Source organism: Mus caroli, unplaced genomic scaffold (genome assembly GCF_978045245.1).
Source record: "Mus caroli unplaced genomic scaffold, Mus_caroli_1 scaffold_11, whole genome shotgun sequence".
Lineage (NCBI taxonomy): Eukaryota > Metazoa > Chordata > Mammalia > Rodentia > Muridae > Mus > Mus caroli.
This window is the reverse complement of record NW_028227266.1, coordinates 95810557-95827406: the sequence shown is the minus strand read 5'-3', so window position 1 is coordinate 95827406 and position 16850 is coordinate 95810557. Positions and strand designations below refer to the sequence as shown.

General features: G+C 48.7%; 1 protein-coding gene across 1 annotated transcript in view; it reads left to right on the top strand.

Moving 5' to 3' along the window:
* The first annotated feature begins 1709 nt into the window (after positions 1-1709).
* The window catches only part of Spsb4 (splA/ryanodine receptor domain and SOCS box containing 4), a 75707-nt gene continuing 60566 nt past the window's right edge, over positions 1710-16850 (top strand). Inside the window, exon 1 of the mRNA XM_021172929.2 lies at positions 1710-2310. The gene's annotated coding sequence lies outside the window, so the exon portion shown is untranslated. The remainder of the gene's footprint in view (positions 2311-16850) is intronic.

Here is a 16850-nt window from a genome sequence, read left to right as displayed (position 1 = left end):
GCTGTCCTGGAACTCATTCTGTAGATTAGGCTGGCCTTGAACTAAAAGATCTGGCTGCCTCTGCCTCGTGAATGCTGGGGTTAAAGGCATGCACCACCACTGCCTGGCTTAACCGTCGGAGTCATCTCTCCAGTCCTTGAAAAGTCTTGCTTAAGTTCCCCTTTGCTGAATTTTCCTCGGTTCTCATTTCACGCTATCCAGCTCTGTTAGCACCACAGCCGTGGTCAGAGCACGTACTCCAGAAATGTCCTGGGGAGGGAGGGGACTCGAGGGGAACAAGGAAATGTGTGCATGGGTCACATTCCCTTCAGCAGCTCTTCTGTGCAGTCCCAAGAGCAGAGACACACAGGTACGGAGAGACAGATATGCAGACATAGATGAAGCAGCCCAAATAAAATCAAGAGCACCATAAATACTTGCTCAGGATACCCCTCTGCCACACCACTGAGCTGTCCTAATCAGCAAAGCATCATTTACTGCCTGGATCTCTGAAGCAGCTTCCAAGCTGGCCAGTACTATTCATCCATCTATCCACTCTGCCACTGGATTATCTTTCTGGACAGCAAATCTGTGAAGGTCAAGAGGCCTGCCAAACTGATCTTGGGGAAAAGCCAAGCCCTTTGGATGCTCTCCAAGACCCTAAGTACCTACTCCCGTTTCATCTTACCTCCTGTTTTGGCTCCAGTCATACCACAGGCTGTTACAGGTACCTACCATGAGACTATGATGTCTCTGCATCTAGCAGCTCATTCATGCAGACACTTCCACAAGGAAACATTCTCAAATTGCCCTCCCCAGTCTAGGAGAGAAACCCCGGAGCCTGGGTCAACACATTTCCCTCACAGGGTTGAATTACAGGTGCTTGTCTTCTGTGTACATGGGGGAAAAAAGGACACTTTCTGAGGGGTGAGGTCAGTTAAGACTATGGAATGGACCTAATGTCAACTCTGGCGTGGAAAGCAGGATGCCCTGGCCTAGAAGGAAGCCAACTTGGAGAGGTACAGAGCATCCCTCGCTCTGGCCACGCCCTCTTATCTCTGCGCTCTGGTTAACGAGGGAGCCGCCCACCTTTAGCGCCCTCCGTAGCCCTCTGATCAATGATCCTTCTCTCGGGCCTCAGGTGGGCGGGGAAAAGCACCATGGAGCAGGTGCTGCGTGAAATTGGATTCTGAAAGATGAGTTGGAGTCTGGCTTCAGAAATAAAGTGTGGACATGTGTGTGCCTAAGGCAAGGGGGTATTTTAAAGCATCCTCTTTCCCAGTCGTTGTTTCCTGCAGGCCTTCAATACAGGCTCCAAAGCTATCTGGCAACGGTGGTGTCTCCTCTCTTCATCCCCGCCCCTAGGGACACCCACCGTGGCTCTCTAGGCACGCTTGAATGAATGGGGGAGGACTCATGCGCATGAATGAGCGCGTGTGTGAGCGAGTGTCTAGGCCAGCCAGTCCGCAGATGAGTGAATGGCGTCCGCGCCACTTCGGCTCAGGGGCGCGGGCGAGGGTTCCACTTCCCTTTCCCGCCAGCTGGTGGCCTCCAGAAGGTGGCAGAGCCGGCAGCGGCCCGAGCTGGGACGGCCGGGGCGCGGGATGGTGGGGGAAGGGGCGTTCCCGCCGGCCGCGCCTTCCGCGGCTATTGGATTAGTGGCCTTCAGGGATGAGCTCAGCCGGATCGGCTTTCAGCTGCAGCCTCCGGGCCGGCCGGGAAGGCGGGGAGCGAGCGGCCGTGGAGGAGGAGGGGGAGGCGGCGGCTGCAGCATCCAGAGCCGGCCCTGGCGGTCGGTGCGCCCGGCGCACAAAGGCACTCAGCCCCTGGGGAAGGCAATGAGCGCACAGCTGCCCGGGCCCTGGCCACCACTGCAGCCCTCGCGGCGTGTGCTCGGTGCTCTAGGGAAGAAACCCGGTGCTCCGGGGACGGGCGGCCGAGGTGCGGCCCGTGTGCCCTGAGCGCGGGACTCGTCGCTCTCCAGGTCAGCCGCCAAGCTTTAGGGCCATCAGGGCAAGGGCTTCCGCATCCCACTGAGATCAGTGCAGTGGGGCACTTCACTACTCGGGACCGGACCTAGGCGACCTCTCCTGAGCGTCAACTTCTCCAAGAACGTCCCTAACTCCAGGGCACCCTACGGAGCGAGAGGGCGCTGCCGCCGGGTACAAGTCGAGAGGACGCGCCGCTGGTTGAGAAGCAGCAGCCAGCATCCGCGGGGTCGCTCGGGCGCCCCTGCGTGGGCGGCAGTGGCAGCAGACCTCTCTCCCGGGAGTCCCGGACCTGCCAGCGCTGGGGATTCCTCCCAGGCAGGCGCTCGCCCTCTCTTTTATGGTAAGTGTTCTCCAGCTCCTGCTAAGGGGTGATCATCCACCAGTACCGGTCACACCCGGTGCTCTTGGGCACTCTCTGGTCCCGATCCGTGGGAATGTCTCTGTGAATTATGGCATTCCGAACTGGTTGGTTTGCGCCCAGCCTCGGGCGTTGCGTTGAGGTCAGCCTCTGGTACTGTAGGTTTGAAACCGCTGCTCTCCCTGTAGTGGAGACAACACATAAAAAAAAATTGAACCCAGACTCAACTGACTATGTTCCGGTCGTATATCCGTCACTCTCTGGGGTGACCTTGGGCCAGGTGCCACAACCTCGGTTTCCTCATCCATAAGATGGGGGTGATATTGTGCCCTTTTTACTAGAGAGTTGGAGGAACTGCTGGGATGGTGCGGAGACCCGCGTCTGGTATTCAGAAAGCACTTAGATACTAACTAGCGTTATTAGCCTTGTGAGTCCAATCACATCATCCAGCTTCCCAGAGCTGCCTCATCTGTGTGGCGAGGACTAATTTCTGGGGGTCTGCTCGTCTGTGGCTTTTGGAGCTGTGGGAGTAAAGCGTCTAGCACTCAGCAGCCGCTGGTGGTGATTGTTCATCTCCGACGCTGGGGCAGGGAAGACTGATTGCCCGGTCCGGGAGTCGCTCGCGGACGGTCCCCAGCCTGGCTGCGAGACAAACTTGGAGAGAATAGGTGGCTCTGGATTCTGCTCTGGGAAGCAGGGAGGAGGAAGCTAAAGCCCGGAGTGTGGCAAATAAGTCCAGGAAAAACAAGGGACCCCAAACCCCCGGCTAGAGAAGCCCAGGAAGTGTGATTCCCACCGCCCCGTGGCCAAGCGAGAGCTGCTGAGTCAAGAAGAGAGAAGAGAGCACGTTTGTGTGCCTCTATCTAGAACTTTCAGTCCTGCAGTCCCGGGCTTGGATTCGAATTCGGCTTTCAACTCCATCCCGTGGTGTGACCTTGAGCGGTTCTTCGAAGGTCTGCTACTCGTCTGTGCTTCCCCTTCTCCCCTCCCCCTTTCTTCCCCTTCTTCTGGTTCCTCTCTCTCCCTACTCCAGGAATTGGGTGTGAACATCTCTTAGCCTTCCATTCATCTGCCCCTAACAGTTGTTGAGCCTATCTAGATCTAGAAGAGATAAGGGGAAAGTCCACTTCCCACTGTGCCCCGTGGAAAGCGACTAACCCCGGAGGCTTCCTGTCTGTTTCCTCACTTTGGCACCTCTGTCTTTCAACTAAAGCCTGCAGTTTCTATTGCTCAGGGTGATGGAGGATCTTTCAACCTCTCTGCTCCACTCGCTCTTGCAAACCATACAATCCATTGGTTTTGGGCTGCCCGATAAATCCTCTTGGCAGAACAACAACATGTCAAAAGTGTGGTATAGACATCCTTTACAGACGGCCACAGTTTTTGAGACACACATCCTGAATCCATGTTTCAGATTTCCACAGCAAGGGCGGTAAAAAGAATTTAAGCCACTTTTGGCAAGCTGCAAACAAAATTAGATTCACCAGCTATGCCATGCAAATATCTCTTCAGTTTTCATTTCTCTTTGACTTTAAGGAACTATTCATTTCAGTGACATAGAAATAAAATCTGCAAGGAAAAAACTTGCCAGAAGAAGTCAAAAGGCACAGCAGACCTGGGAAAGAAATGCTACTTACTGCAGTGGCTTCGTAGCTTCCAATTTGGAACAGATTTGGGGTGTCTGTGTGCTGGGAGTGGAAGCCAGGGCTCTGCATACAAGATAAGCACTCCACCCCTAAGCTCTAGCCTCAGCTTAAAATGTGTAAAGAATCAAGACAAGGAAGAGTCCCAAAGGACAAAGACTACAGACAATTCACCCAGAGAGAGTGAAACAGAAATAACACGAAGACCTATGTGCCTTACCTCAATAAGAAAAACGTGTGCTAAAGCCAGAAGGTTCAGTTTTTCAGATATCAGATTGGCAAATAGTAATGGCCATTCACTAGCAAGAAGGATTTATCCTCAAAAATGTAAATAGTCCAAATTCCTTTCTAAAGCTAGAACTTTCTCAAGTCTACTGGGAGTAAAGACTGGGCCTGCCCTCTAGGCCTGGCTTTCACTGACCCCACCTTCTTTACTGTCACTTCTCCCTTCCCCACCCCTGAAACCCTGGCCTGAGATCTTGGTTTTGCTCCAACACTCCAGGGCTTATTCCTTTCCTGACTTCCATTCCTACCCCAAGTTGGTCACAGTATCAGAACCTTGTCATGGAAGCATGTCCCGGGATGTGGCTAAGGCTCAGGCCTGAGGCAAGGTCTTTGCCCTTTGAGAGAAAGGCCCAGTCAACATCCCCATGCTCCAGTTAATTTTTTTCTAAGCCGGCTGGCTCGCCTGGCTCACCGCCACACATCGGTGCTCCTGAAAGGGCCCTCCTCTGTTGGCACGGTAACAAAAGATCTCCAGGAGCTCCCTAGATAGAACAAGAAACTGGATGTGGAAAATCAGGAGGTTAGAGGGACCTAGCTAGGTCCATTAGAAGTCTTTCCTGGTAATCATTTTTTTTTTTTCAAAAAAAAAAAAAGTACTTAATGTCTGCACTTAACTTGTGTGAACATGATCACTCATACTTGGCAAAAAGATCAATAATAAAAAATTAAAAATCTAGCAGCACATTTAAATAAAACATGGTCCCTCCATGAGGGGGCTGGCTTTCTTTCCTGCTGCTGCTCAGAAACAGGCATCTGTTCTGAAGTTACAGAAAGCATCAGTTAGGCCCATCCTTTGGGAAAGCCCCCAGCTGAGCTGTCATAAACTTGGTGGAGTGTTGATTGCATGGGATTCTTGCTTTGCACATTGAATTTGGAACTTAATCCACGTTTCAAATATATACTTCAATTGTGAAAAAAAAACTTGATGGTAAAAACACAAATTATTCAGTCCAACAGCCATTTTTTTTTTTTTTGAGATGGCTCTCACCTTGCAGCCCATGCAGGACTAGACCTCACAGGGTAGCTCAGGCTGGCCCCAAACTCTTAATCTTTCAGACCCTCCTCCCAAGTATTAGGACTGCCAGTACCTGGCTCTGGCAAGTATGTCGCTGCAGATGACATACTTGTGTGAAGGACTGATTTAGAAGACGGGTGGCAATTAGTAGGGCATTGGCTTCTAGGAATAGCACGTGATGCAGGAGGCGTTAGTGGGACTAAAACTTTTAGGATGACATCGTGGGGCAGAAAGATGGAGGGAGGATGCCGAGGTGGGCACACAAGAGTGAGAAATGTAGGCAGTGAAGGTGAACAGGTCCCAGACAGAAGCTTGGGATAGAAGAAGGTGAGCTGACTTGAGAGTCTGGCGTCACTGGTTGGAGAAAGACTACAAGAAGAGGTTGACTGCGACACTTGGGTGTCAGCTCAAAGGATGCTTGTTTGAGTAAGCAGGCAGCAAAGTGGGTGGGTTAGGAAATCACAGGCCCTCACTAGGAGACTGCTTCAGTAATCCTGCTAAAGTGGTTCTCAACCTTCCTCCTGCTGCTTCAGGGACTTCAATACAGTGGTATGGTGACTTCCAACCGTAAAATTATTTGAGTTGCTACTTCCTAACTGTAATTTTGCTACTGTTATGAATCAAAATGTCAATATCTGATATGCAGGACTGCTGCCATGAGACCCCTGTGAAAGGGTCATGAGACCCCCACCAAAGAGGTCATGACCCACAGGTTGAGAACCACTGTGCTAAGGGGTAAAGTAAGGGGAAGCAGAGATTACTAAGTAGGAGCCATAGATAGAGTGGGACCTGGATCATGGAGATGGCAGAGGCTGAGCTCAGCCCAGGACACATGATTTTCACGTTCTAGTGGACCCCAGATGTGCCACAGCGTTGAGAAGGTAGACAGGTGCTCAGTGGGAAGCTTAGGATGGAAAGAAAACACTACAAAGTCATTTAAAGAGCATCTAGAGTGGCCAGAGGCTAAGTGAGGGCGGGCGGGCGGGCAGGAGACATCCGCAGAAGGCTAGTAGGGCAAGTTTTAAGAAAGAACACAGCCGGGCGTGGTGGCGCACGCCTTTAATCCCAGCACTCGGGAGGCAGAGGCAGGCGGATTTCTGAGTTCGAGGCCAGCCTGGTCTACAAAGTGAGTTCCAGGACAGCCAGAGCTATACAGAGAAACCCTGTCTCGAAAAACCAAAAAAAAAAAAAAAAAAAAAACACAGAAATGAAGGAAGAGGCAGAGCCCAAGATGTAGCCTTGTGGTGGTGTACTAATGGTACGGGCAGGAAAGTTGGTGTAGACTTTCCTAAGGGCAGGGCAGCAGCAGCGGCGTCTATCTGGGTTGTGATCCGGCGAACTGTGTTTATGGTGAACCGCAATCTCTGCCTTTTCCAAGAATGAGTGAGCTTGGCCCAGTTCGCTGGCCCATAAAGACATCCCACCTGTGATCCAAGGTCTGTAAGTGAGGGAGTGATTGAGTCCTAAGGATGGAGCACTTCCCCCTCGCATGCGGGCCCCTCCCACCTCGCATGGGGCCCCTCCCCCTTCCTGCATCTTCCTTTCTCCTCCCCCCTTTCCAAGTCTAGTATTCAACACACACCTACAAAGATACCTCAAGTTTACCAGTGATATTCATGAGTCCGCATTGCAGTCCTCTGGATTTAACCATGATGCCTGAATGGTCCTGCTTTTCCAGAAAACCTGTTTTCAAGCAAGCCATTACAACCATCTTGGGAGATAAAAGACAGGTTGGACCTGCAGACTAGTGGGTTCTTTTAGTAGACATTTTCTTAGAGGGTCCCACTGGCAGTACACTTCTCAGATTGTGTTGCTTTGCCTCAGCTTGAACCAATGCTGGGCCTCACAGATGACAGCTGTCCTGCAAGGAAAGGAGCCACAGGCACCTGGGGCAGCCACACCATTGACCAGGACTGCTCACTGCCCCACTGGATTTGTCCTAGGTCTCTTTCAAATGACCTTGGTGAGCAGGCGGGCCTGGTTACCACCCAGCAAGCCTCCTCTCTTTCAGCTCCTGCTCTTGCTGGCTGACAGCTGAGCTTTTATCCCTGGAGCCTTGGACTCTGTGTGGGAGGAGGATTCCCATGGAAACCCCAGGAGGAGGCGAGGCTGGGGAAGCCTCATTGATTGAGCCCTAGGAAGATGGGACCCGGCAGGAGGCAGGAGTCGGCCCCACCTGGGCTGGACAGATGGCTGCTTTTAAGAGTGCTGGGAGAGAGAGAGGCGGACCTAGCTAGCCAGTTGTAGCATGAGCTCCTTGTGTGCATTATGGGAAAATCTAATGGACATCTGTGATTAAAGCCCTGGGGGTTCCAGAGTTTATTCTCTGTTGGTGGGTTCATTCTGAGCAATCGTCATTTAGTAAATACCCATCCAATTTAGTGTTTGTAGCAAGAAAAGCTTATGAATGGTCCATCGGCTTTCTGACAAGGTGGACCTCCTTAGCCCTGAGGTGGCTATCTGGAAGAGCAAGGGATAGCATGGTACTTTACTCATGAGTCCACACTGCAGTTCCCAAGATATTCACCCACCATTTTCTCTATGCCAGACCCTGTGGGTGAGGTCCTGGGAACTCAAGCAGGGAAGCTCAGCTCCTGTTCGGAAGAGTCCCAGTCCAGCTCTTCAGGACAGGTGCTGCAGGGAGGACAAGCACGGGCCTCTGAGAGATTGGAGCCAGGCAGGGGAGGTGCCTGATGGCCAAACCGAGTTACACAGATAGCACATGTGGGAAGGTGTGCAAGGATGGAGGTGGGGGACTGGGAGAGACAGAGAAGGGCTTCACAGAAGGTAGTGGGCTGGGGAATCAAGGTTGAACATCCTGAGAGGGTTCAAGTTTAACTTAGAAGTGAACCTGGCACATGCCTTCAATCCCAGCACTTGGAAGGCAGAAGCAAGCAGAACTCCGATTTCCAGGGCAGCCAGGGCTATACCAAAAGACCCTGTCTTCAAAAACCAAAACCAACAACAACAACAACAACAAAACCAACAAGGTGCAAGCAGAGAGCATGGTCTGGCCAGGTGTGTGTTCTTATTAAAGTAACTTACCGTCCCCTAAAGGAAGTTCACTGGTGTCAAACCCCTTGCTGTTGGCAGTCCCTGTCATCATTCACAGCTATCACCAGTTCTGACCCCTCTGCAGTGCATGTCCCTAGAGGGAAGTAATTGGATTTCATACTTTTCCTGTAGCTGTGGATCCCCAGGGGGGACATCATTACCGAGAGTTTAAAAAAGGTATGAAACTTGCCCTGGTCCCTGACCCCAGCAAGGCTAAACCCTGAGGCCACACTGAAAGGAAGGCACATCACTCAGCCATCACCAAATGCCTATAGTCATCAGGCCCCTTGCAGACAGACCCCCTCCCCTGTTGAGCCCAGCCAGCCAGACCTCTGAGTACGTTTGACTGTGGACTGTGTGTTCAAATGTGCAAAGAAAACCCTGTGGCTTTTTAAACTGTGGCAAGGCTGTTTTGTGCTGTCTCCTTGCCCTGCTGAGTGGTCCCGGGGAGGGCCATCAACAATTTGAGTTTTCTGTCTTCCTATTCGGTCATGATTGGAGCCTCAGAATGAGGCAGATGCGGCAGGATAATGTCATTAAGCGTTGCCATCGGAGCGTGGCATAAACATTCTCGGTTCAGTTTGGGGAGTAGATTCGGAACTCTTTGGCATGCTCCAGGATGACTGCTGCTTCTTGGGTTTATTCCCATCTGGAAGTTAGATTCTATTGTGCGTCCTTGTGTGCCTGGCCAGGTGCCACATGCTGCAGTAGAAACCGGAGAAGAAATGTGGCTAGTTAGAGGAAGGAGGTAGGGACTAAGGCTGGTAGTGTCATTGCTGTGTCCTTAGCTCTCGCCTACGTATTGCTTGGCATATACACTGGATATTTCCTAAGTGTTTGTTGAATGAATAAATGAAGTGGAGGAGGTGCAGAGCAGTTTGTGTGGAAGAGACCAGCAGGTTACGGTCAGCTGCTGAGAGAGTATGATACGGCCAGTGCTCTGTGTCCTCCCTTCCTCACAAAAGGCCTAGTTCTTTCCTTGCTCCGTTCTCTGGACGAGCCCACAGAGAGCCTCCCTGAGATGGGTGCCTCCTTTCAACCGCCTACCTGTGTGCTTGCCTTGTGTGCAGTCCCTGTGGCCCTTCCTGAAGACAGGAAGCATTTCCTGGGAGACACAGAAGTGTAAGTGGTGGCGCACGCCTTTAATCCCAGCACTTGGGAGGCAGAGGTGGGCGGATTTCTGAGTTCAAGGCCATTCTGGTCTACAAAGTGAGTTCCAGGATAGCCAATGCTATACAGAAAAACCCTGTCTCGAAATACAAACAAAACAAAACAAAACAAAACAAAACAACAAAAAAAGAAGTGTAAGAGTTTTTGTTTCTGGGTAGGTGGCCTCAGCAAAGAACTGGTGACAAGGTCTAGAAAGATGACCCTCCTGACTACTCTGGGATGTCCTGAAGTTGGGAGTAGGTCTCTAGAGACTAAGGGGAAGAACCAGGGCGGGTTTCCTGAAAGAGGTGAAAGAAGTCACCACCCAGAGACCCTGCCTTCGAACACCTCCACACAGTGAGCTCTGGGCATTTTGCACAGATATTCACTTCATAGCAGAATGCTACCATAATGGCAGGAGACACACGTACCTCACACAGATGTCCTTCCCTGGATTCCTGATTGGGATGCTGCTGATAACCGCTCCACCCATTGTGAAGGCAGGAAAGACAAGCAAGGAACCAGCAGTGCCTTAGTGCTGAGTCTCAGGAGTTAAGTCCTCGCCCAGCAGACCAACCTAGGTCCCCTGGCTCGTGTTCCGTAGTACGGATGCTGTTTTTCTTTAGAGGCTCAGCACTAACACACATACAGACCCTGCACTGGGGAACAGCAAAAGGACAGTCTATTTATATGCCCACCTTGTCATATGCTGAACATCCTGAACACCCTTCAGGAGCCTTGCCTGCCCCTTTGAGGAATAAAGACGCGGTGGGAGACTGCCACGATGACCCAGCGAGGGACAGTCAAGAGCTGGTCAGGAGCTGCCCCAGGGAATCCCCAAACCACAGCACCTGCAAAGTTGTCATGCTGTGGAAATGGATCAAGTAGGTAGTGTGGGGGAGGGGAGTCACGCAGAGTGGTGACAGTGCCCTGGTGGGACCTGTGCTAAACGGTGTATGGAGGAAGATATAAGAGTCCAGGATTGCCCACCCAGCTACTCGAGGTCTGCTGTTTAACTAGTTAGGTGACTTTGGGTCACGTTATTCTGTGTCTCTGAAGCTATGTCCTTTGAATGAAGGAGCATACGGTCTGCCTCACGGTGCCTGTGGGAAAGCTGCCAGGCTGACTGGCATCTCTAATATCCTGGTTTTTGTTTTGTTTTGTTTTTTTCATTCATAGTCTTTACCTTCATGGCTTCTTTCAGTGGCTTCTCAGGGCTTCATTGTGGGAACTCTGACCCTGCTGCACACTGCCTGGTGCCTCCCAGTTTACACGCTTGGGCAGTCTATAGAGACTCACAGGTGGGTCCTGGACCAGTGCTGGGTTTAGCGATTGCTTCCTGTATTCAGGTGCTGTGCTTCACACACAGAAATCTGTGCATCTTTTCCAACATGGTTGAGGCTCTGGGGTTGGATAAAATCAATAGGAAGAGCAGGAGGACAAAACCAAGTTGTCTTCTAAAACTGTACCAGGACATCAACTTTTGCTACTTCGGGGGCCCAGCTTTTATCCCATCCTCCCTCCCTGAACTCTTCCCTCCACAATAATAACAGCATAACACACGTCACTCTGATCCTTGTTTGTTAGATTTTGTCAGCCTCTAAAGTCTTCCATCATCAGTATATTCTCTTCCTCATAGTATTCTGTAAAATATATATTAGGTACTTTTTTTTTCAGTGCTCTGACAGAATACTTGACAAGAAGAAACTTGAGGAAGAGTGTATGTGAAGTTATAGTTCAAGAGGACACAGTGTGTCCTAGTAGGAAAGAGTAAGCTGTAGGAATGCAAAGGGGGCTGGTTACTTTGTATCCTCAGGTAGGAAGTAGACACAACAGAGAGAATTATCAAGGCAAGAGCAAGGAAAACATCAGAGCCTGGATCTCCATATCCAGCACCTGGGACTCTTGTTAAAATCATCTGGGCTCCAAAGAGCTTAGGTAGCCCAGCCCACCAGAACTTCTACCTTCAAGACATATAGCCTCTCTCTTAGGCTAGATCTATTGTATATATATATCTTTCCTCAGTACATGTCCCATACTTTTGACATCTCTAGCATCCTGGTTTCTCCATTGCAGCATAAACTTTTTTACCTTCAAAGCCTCATAGCAGTGGCTTCTCTGGGAACTCTGACCTTGCCATGCGTTACCTGGTTTCAGTGGCTCTCTAGAACCATGGAGGAAGCCTCTACCATTTTTTTTTTTTTTTTGGTTTTTCGAGACAGGGTTTCTCTTTATAGCTCTGGCTGTCCTGTCCTGGAGCTCACTTTGTAGACCAGGCTGGCCTCGAACGCAGAAATCCGCCTGCCTCTGCCTCCCGAGTGCTGGGATTAAAGGCATGCGCCACCACACCCGGCTGCCTCTACCATTTTTAATGCCTATAAAACTAGTACCTTATAAACAAAATAATACTTTCAACTCGAGATATAGCCTGCTTACATTAGTCACAGCTGTAGTGGTCTCTGTAATGTTTTGTTGTTAGTTCTGAAATTTCTTTTCTAGGAAGTTGTTTTGGATCAGGGAATCACTTTAAAGGCTTTCTCGGTTCAGGTTCTCTCCTTTCAATTAAAGTTGGGGTGTATGGACCTGTCCTATTGTCCTAGTATAGAGCAAGAGATTTCTCCCTAGTGGGGAGTCATAAACATTAGAGACCCTCCTTCTGTACCTGCAACTTTAAATTTACTCATTGTCTTTGTTTCTTTTCTATTGCAGTGACCAAACACCATGACCAAAGCAACTTATAAAAGAAAATATTCAATTTGGGGGCGGGGGGTTATGGTTACAGATTAGAGTCCATGTTAATTATGTCAGGGAACATAGCAACAGGCTGACAGACTTGGCACTGGAGCAGTAGATGAATGCTTACACCTCATCCATACGTAGCAGAAGTTGGGGGAAGACTAGGAATAGCATGGGCGTTTGAAACCTCAGAGCCTTCCCCCAGTGACACACTTCCTTCTATAGGTAGCACCTCCTAATCCTCCCTAAACAGTTCCACCAACTGGGGGCAACGCGTGCCAAGGGGCCTATGGGGGCTGTTCTCATTCAAACCAGCATACTCATTTGCTTTCTTGCCAAATTACATATTTAAAAAGTATCCTTCTGCCCCATTGTTGCTCATTTTCACTGTAGACCTGGGTAAGACTGGTTGGTAGTGATGGTTCCACCACCCCGATGTTACCTTTCTTCAAAATTTCCTCTGTTAAACACATTAGTTTGTTACTTTTCAATTCAGCCTCACTCAAGTTCTCAAGACAGGGGCGGGGTGAAACCATATTCTTTGCTAGAGTAGCACACATGTGGCCTCTAGCTCAGATCCTATAGGGTTCTGCCCTGCAACCTTGTGAGCTGAGGCCTTCACTACCCACATTTCTCTCAGGATCTGGACTTCCAGACCCTCACCAGAGATAAGTTCTTTGTTAGTTTTTTGTAATCCAGTGCTGTTGGCATACTGTTTGGGCTGCTTTATTGGGTTCTATTGTCATCCAACCCATATTCCACCCCAACCCCACCCAATACTAGATAGAAAAGAAAGATTATAAGGGAAAGGTGGGTGTAGACCTTTTTAGACTGCTGATTAGGGGAGTCAGTTTACTTGGGGCAAATTCAATCTGCCTGCTGTCAGAGTATCTCCAACCAGCAATCCAGCAATCCAGCAATCACAAAGGCAGCAGCAGGAGAGCAGCCACCGCCATTGGCCCTCTCAGGGTTCTCACATTTATACCCTCTCAGGAGTTCCCAGAATTCCAAGCATAAACTATCTGGAGTTGGTGAAGACCACACCCCTCCTAGAATACAAGACAATCAGACTCAGCTTCCGTGGACAATCTGAAGCAGCCCCACATCTCACACCTGGGATTAAAAACATATTCACATAACATAACTGGGTTTTTTGTTTGTTTGTTTGTTTGTTTGTATTTTGAGACAGGGTTTCTCTGTGTAGCCCTGGCTGTCCTGGAACTCACTCTGTAGACCAGGCTGACCTCGAACTCAGAAATCCGCCTGCCTCTGCCTCCCGAGTGCTGGGATTAAAGGCGTGCGCCACCACGCCTGGCTCATAACTGGGTTTTTTAAGGAGCCAAAATACTTGCTACATACTGTTCCAAACTCTTCCACATTTCTCCTTTGGAAAAATTCCAAAAGCCTAAGGACCACATGGCCAGATTTATCAATGGCCTCACTTCTCATTACTAGCGTTCTATATTAGTTATTCATTGTTGTTGCTGTGGCGACTAAAGGGAGGAAGAGTTCATTTTGGCTCAGACTAAAAGGATACAGTCCATCACTCTGGAGATGGCATGGTGGAAGGAACAGGAAGCCAGCAGGTCACATTGCATCTGCAGTCAGGAAGGAGAGTGAATAGGAAGTGGAGCTGGGCTGTAAAACTTCAAGACCTTCCCCACCCCCCCACCTACACACTCCCAGACCCATTTCCTCCAAAGGATTCTTCTTCCTAAAGATTCCACAGCCTTACCAAACAGTGATACCACCTGGGGAACAAGCATTCACACACACACACACACACACACACCATGGAAGACACACACACACACCATGGAAGACACACACACACACACCATGGAAGACACAGCAGGTAAGTTGATTGTTATCTTAATCTGTCTCCTATTTGCTTTTCCTCAATATTTTACTACCGAAACAGTGCTGAGTGTGCACAGGATGTAAAATGCTGTGCACAACCGGGGATGTAGGTAATAAATGGGGAAAGTGGAATTGCTAGATGAAGTACATTTGTCATTTTGAAAGATGGAGTTACTTTACCATCCACTGAGTTGACCAGAATGCATTCGGTTCCATTCAGTTCCATGGTGCACAAGACTGGCAGCTTTTCTATACCTCCTGAAAAACAAAACAAAACATTTGACTTTTGGATCTTTACTAATCTGAAAGACAAAAAGAAGGAAAGAAAGAGAGAGAGAGAGAAAAAAAGAAAGAAAAGAAAGAAAATACATTCTACTGCAGTAACAAGTTGTTGTCACAATGTCTTTCACAGAGAGCATTTCTTTCTATTTGCTTATTTATTTTTGGTTAGGATTCAAAATAGTATGTTTCATAAACATCTCCATACATATGTATCATTCTATGTTTCTCCTTGACCCCTCCCTCCTACCCTCTCCCATTCTTTCTACCCACCGGGTTTCAAATCACTTTGAGTGCATGAACATGTGTGTGTGTGTGTGTGTGCACGCAGCAACATATATAGTTTGTTATTTCACATTCTGATTTTGAGGTGGTCTTTTCAAATTCATTTGTTGGAGTTTATCATTAATTCATTAATAACTTTTATGGCAGTTATTTCCCCATATTAAAACAACAATGTCTAACTTCTTCATGAGTGAGTGTTTTTTGCAAGACCAATTTGTTAACTGCCCCACCCTTTTTTACTGAAACAGGATCTCTCTCTGTAGCCCTGCCTTTCCTCAGATCTCTGATCCTGTTACCTCAGCCTACTGAGTTCTCAGTCAACAAACCTTCACCCCCATTCCTAGCTGTCATTGTCACTTCTGCCCCCCCCCTCTTTCTCTCTTGAGATGGATCTCTCTACATAGCCCTGGCTGTCATGGAACTCCAGGCTGGCCTCCATCACAGAGATTCACCTGCCTCCGCCTTCTCAATGCTGAGACTAAAGACGTGCGCCACCACACCCAGCTTCCCACCTTTGGTTCTTGTTTTCTATTTCTTGAATTTAAAATTAGGTTGAATGGTTTATGTTTTATTTTTCATTTTAAAAGTTGGTCATTGAAGATGTTAATTAGTGTTAGGTAAAAGGATCTGAATAAAGGTCCGGGAAGGTTTTAAAAAGAAATCTTACAGTCTATATTTCAATATTTTACAGACAATAACAAAAAAAGAAATGCATTTAAATCTATTAGATTAGGAATTCCTTTCTCTTTTCCTTTTTTTTTTTGGGGGGGGGGGGTTCGAGGCAGGGTTTCTCTGTGTAGCCCTGGCTGTCCTGGAACTCACTCTGTAGATCAGGCTGGCCTCAGAAATCCGCCTGCCTCTGCCTCCCAAGTGCTGGGATTAAAGGCGTGCGCCACCTGTGCATGGTGACGTTCGGTGAGTATACACTTTTTGGTATTTTCTCAAACTGAGAAACTGATTTAAGATTTAATTGCAAGTTTTACGTTTTGAATACTTTTAGACTTAGAGAAAAACTCAGCACTTACATTGCCTCCATGAGGCCCTGGGTTCAATCTCCAGAATGGGAGGAAAAGAAAGAGAAAGTGGGAGGGTGGGGGAGAGGACCAAACCAACATATAGAGAGATCTCATTTATTGACCCCCCCATACATACCCTTCCTCTACAGTTAACTCTTACACTAATATTACATATTTGGTACAATTAACCATCCAATATTGCTACATTATTGTTCAAGTGTTTTTGCCTACAGTTCTTTTTTTTTTGTTCCAGTATCCTGGCTAGGGAACCCATGCTCTATTCGGTCCTTATGTCTCCTTGGGCTCCTTTGAACTGTCACAGTCTCTTGACCTTTTCTTGTTGTTAGTGACCTTGACATCTGGAAGGAGTGCTGGCTGGGTGTTTCTGGTCCCCCAACCTCCCAACTGGAATTTGCTCTGTTATCCTTACAATTAGAGTGTGCTTCTTTCTGTGTCTGGGAAAGAAGGAACCACAGAGCCAGTGCCACTCCATTGTGCATATGGAGGCCACGGTGATAGGCTTGCATAGTAGGCAGCAATAGCTACAAGAAAGCATAGTATGACTGATTAAGTTGTGTTAGTGATATGTGTTATTGGCTTACTTTTAGTTTCGTGACAGCTAGTCACCCTCTTCCCAAAAAAGAATCAGTGCTTGGATTTTCTCTTATATAGGCTGGCTTTCTACCTAATTATGCTTAGTTTATGTATTTTCATTTTAAGAACGTCACCAGTATGGGGGTCTAGTGAGATGGGTCACCCAGGACGGAGAGGTACATGCCACAATGCCTGACGACCTGAGTTCAATCCCAGGCCGCCTGTGGTAGAAGGAGAGAATTGATCCCCCTAAGTTGCCCTCTGATCTCTACCTGCTCACCTTGGTGCATGCCCCTCACCCCCCCCCCCCGAATAAATCAGCAAATGTTTAAAACATTGTCCGTGTAAGCACATTACCTATGGTTTCCTCTTAGCCCACAGATTTTTTTTTTTATTATATTTTTACTTTTTGGGTTTTTCGAGACAGGGTTTCTCTGTGTAGCCCTGGCTGTCCTGGAACTCACTTTGAAGACCAGGCTGGCCTCGAACTCAGAAATCCGCCTGCCTCTGCCTCCCGAGTGCTGGAATTAAAGGCGTGTGCCACCACGCCCGGCAGCCCACAGATTTAATAGATGGACTTTTGTTACTTTCTAGATATCAGGCATC